Source organism: Ruditapes philippinarum, unplaced genomic scaffold, assembly GCF_026571515.1.
Source record: "Ruditapes philippinarum isolate M1 unplaced genomic scaffold, ASM2657151v2 ctg2114_1_1_1_1, whole genome shotgun sequence".
Taxonomy (NCBI): domain Eukaryota; kingdom Metazoa; phylum Mollusca; class Bivalvia; order Venerida; family Veneridae; genus Ruditapes; species Ruditapes philippinarum.
In genome coordinates this window covers 193221-197588 of record NW_026859460.1, presented here as the reverse complement: position 1 = coordinate 197588, position 4368 = coordinate 193221, and the positions used below count along the sequence as shown (strand labels likewise).

Below are 4368 nucleotides of genomic sequence, written 5' to 3'. Positions count from 1 at the left end.
TCTACTAAATGTGCTATCAAAAAATACAATTTAATGAAGTTTTCAGACTTTTTTTTTGCCTTTAATGTTGAAAAGAATGGCCATGAACTAAGAGTAAAAGTGAAGTGTTCGTTTTCTGAAAATATATTAAACGGCCATTGTTTCAAAACATTTTTTGATTGTTTGTTAAAATATGTAATTCTCTGACAGTCAGTTTTTTTTCTGATTTATGCAATTTCATTTACAATATATGATGTAAGTTGAAGACATGTTTGGTATTGTATCTTAATAAAACAACAACAACAACAAATTCTTACCCTGTAACTACGATCATTTATTTAAGTATAACATCTTGTATTCACTTAGTGAATTATATATTTTGATAAAACACTGCTGCAACACAACAGTCCTCCGCCCCTCTTACTGAGATAACACAAGAACACGTTTGATATAGTTTTAAGAAAATAAAGAGATGAATTCTTGTGTTATTAAATGTATTAGCTGAATATAACTTTAAACGACACTATAATATATAGCTGTCAAAAATTGATGAAAAATTATGTCCCGCGAACCGGATTCGAACCAGTGACCTAAGGATGACGGAATAACCACTACAGTCCTCCGCTCTACCAACTGAGCTATCACGTACGGAATTCCATAAACGACAGCCTACTGCTCACTGCCTACTGCTAACTGGACAGCCTGCTGCTCACTGCTACTGCTAACTGCTTATTGGCAGTGTAAGTCTATGTATGGATCAAATAGAAGTATTCCGAATGTACGCACATGTGCGCCCGCCATTTTGTTGAAAAAATCTGCTTGGAAAACAATGGTAAGTAAATTAAAAAGGATTATTTTATAAATAAGCCTAATAATTAGTAATTTCGAATTCATTGCAATGACTTGTGTACGTCCCACCATTGCACACTGCATTGATTATGTTATGAAATGGTTCCACGTGCCTCTTGCACAGGTGATTGATAAATTGTCAGGACTCATTTTAGGGTAAATCAACTATATAATATTTTATTCACAAATTAAAGAACCTTTGTTCAACAATCAACATGGACGTACTTGAGCCCACTATTCCTCGGTTGAGAGGCAGAGATCTGGACCATTATGTCAACACTCCCTTATTTTATTTAGAACTTCATAGTTTATTAAACTTTCATTTCACATTGTAATACATTTCTAGAAGAATATCTGTAATATACTGGTGAAATCACGGATGAAATTTAGGCTAAACATTCTCTCATAATCAAAAATGTGTGAGTTCATTTACAAGGTCATTTTGGTTCAGTTTTCATTGGCTGTTAGTTATAGCTTATAAATTTGTAATTCCTTATTAGATGTTATGTAATGCATTTTTGTTAAGTTGATTGCACTCTTTAGTTTATGTTGCAAAGATATGTGCTTTGAAGGTTAATTATAGAATCAATTTTATTCCAGTACAGAAGATGATAAATCTGACAGAAACATTTCAATGGAGGAACAGCCTATACTTTCATTTACTTCACAGACAAGTAACAGAACCAATATACCTGTATGAAAATATTGAAATTACAATGGAAGAGGAAAAGGACTACATAAATGTATTTGTTCTTATAGGCGAGTTTAACTCGGCTTCCTTATGAAAGCATAAACAAAGACAAACTTGACTGTTTTCAAAGTGTTTTAAAACGTTCAATATTTCAATGACATAAAGAGTGCAAACATGAAGTGATAAATTACAGTTTGGACCAGCTTATTTTACTTTTATGAAAAGCCATCGTTATTCTCTTGTTTAAATTCAATTGTGCTATTGAAAAACTCTGAGAAATAATAGATTCTTAACTATTTAAATTTACTTAAACATTTCTGATAGACAAAATGATCATGTTAATGTTACACTATATTTTTTTTGACGTGTTTGTTTAAAATCCATCTTTTACGTATATAATTTTAATAAATAAATGTATCTTGTTAACAAACACACTTAAAAGTGAACTTTAAGGTTGGTTATTTTTTTCTATTTCTTTTTGCAATTATTGCAAGTAAAACCAATGAGCATATCTGCCTTCGTATTTGCCAGAATCATCCAATGAAAGGCATTGCTATTTCTATCAGGGTTTTAAAGGTTTGACAACTAAGGTAAACAGTTTTAAGACATCATGATAGTGTAGAGCTTCTATGGTATAATATGAAGCATTTTTAAGTTACCATTCTTACAACGTGTATATCACTTTATATTGCAGAGTATATTTACATTAATATAATTTCATAGAAATACAGAACTTTTAATTCTGCTTTTATATTAATAGCTTTCCCCGAAACTTTACAAATATTTCATATAGATTTTGATTTTTTACAGGCGTGTCATAATTTTTATTTTAAATAACAGCGTATACAAGAAAATATTAGCTTACTGGTCTAAACATACTTTTTATGTGATGTTATTATCAATAATTGTGTTTTGTTTTCGTTTTAATTGAAAATAAAAAAGTTCTTTAAAAATAAAATATCATAATCTTCTTGTAATTTTGTTTATGTTTAGCTCCCCTACCCCCACCCCCCCCCTCCGGAAAACAAAATTATGACAAAATAAATTGGTTATATATATATATATATATATATATATATATATATATATATATATATATATATATATATATATATATATATATATATATATATATATATATATATATATATGTAAACCATAAAGCAAAGATTATTTATTGAATGTTGTAACATGACCAATTTGGAAAAAAAATCAACATTGTCCACATTTATTTTTAATGCATGGGATCGCGAAAAGTATGCATTAGGAAGATCAAAATTACGTTATATTATTAGTTCCATAAGAAATACATCTGAAGCTCCAATATCTGGCAAGTTTTCTGAATATTCAAAAAAGCACTTTTCTTAAGACAATGAAATTAAATTACGGACGTCCAGCAATATATTGATTAGTCTATTTTCTATCCTGTGGTTTTAATGCCTTTATCATAAGTTATAAAAATCAGAATGTAACAGAGGCAATACTGAAAAAACTAAGAAATTACACGCGAAAGGCATTACATTGACTCAAATTTAGGATGCCTCAGTTCATTATCGTTAAACAAATACTAACATCACTTTGTATTTATAATACCCAAGAAACTAAAAGAGCTTTCAATGATTTTATTAAGCATCGACTTTCCAATTATAACACAATTGACATGTTAGTCATCATGCTTCGATCTGTCGAATAAGTTTTTAACATCTACTAAACTAACATTTTCTTGAGTCAAATCTAAGGCTTTGTAGAATTAAGGTATACATGCATGTACTGTCTACAATCACCAAAACAAGTATGAACTTTTTAGATAGAACTAAACGGTTCCATGTATGATTTGGACCATGAAGTGTGTATACTCTCCCAGTACGTTTAACGTTTATCAGGCTAAACTACTGGTAATTCGAGACGTGACTGGTTATTTGTTTGGGTCGTCACAACGCTGGAAAGCATTGGTGGCTATACAAAAACAAATTGGTTTATAATCTCACAACCTTCACCTTTCTGACCTTCTTAGACCCAAACAAATTCAGCGCCTTCTGTGCTTTGATATATATAATTGTGTCTGAAAATCTATATATCTATGTTTTGAGCACCATTCATTATCTAGATTATTTTTTAATAAAATATTATAGCATTATTTTTAAAATACGAACATAAAACTGACCGTTGTGATGACATTACAAGGCCTCTGTTTAAAAATATTAATTAGCTCTATAGTTATAGGGTTGGGTCAATATCATTCAATGAACAAATATTATAATATAAATGTTATATGCTAGATGTATCTTAGCTTGAACAGGGATATACATGTATAAACAATTAAGCAAGCAGTTATATTTGTTAGCTCAAAATTACCGAACAAGATTTAATGACAGAAAAACTTGTAATACTTTGTTTGATAACATTTTTATAAAGCTTACAGGTCTATGATTGGATAAAGTTCCAGATGCCTGAAAAGATAATTTATATACTTTTCTGCTTAGTAAAACGAGAATATACATGTACATGTATAAATGTAACAAGTTCCAAGGTTTCAGTCAAAGTCTTCATAAATGATACAGAGTAATTCCTTGACTAATACTGTTTCAAACGGCCTCATTGTAACATATAAACACATTGGAAGGAGGACATAAAAAGCCAACATTTACTTTCATGCAATTAATCGGGTATTAGACAGGTGTAACAGTTGGCGTTTATCAATTAACAATGAGCATTAAACAGTAAACAGTCGCTGTAAGCATTGAGCAGTTGAAAGTAAGCAGATGACAGTAGGCAGTTGACAGTAAGCAGTTGACAGTAGGCAGTTGACAGTACACAGTACGCTGTCGTTTATGGAATTCGTAATCACG

At 30.2% G+C, this 4368-nt stretch overlaps 1 non-coding gene across 1 annotated transcript; it reads right to left on the bottom strand.

Moving 5' to 3' along the window:
- Positions 1-536: 536 nt before the first annotated feature.
- Positions 537-627, bottom strand: Trnay-gua (transfer RNA tyrosine (anticodon GUA)). Its single transcript is given in 2 exon segments — positions 537-577; positions 591-627. It is a non-coding gene; the product is annotated as a tRNA-Tyr (tRNA).
- Positions 628-4368: the final 3741 nt, after the last annotated feature.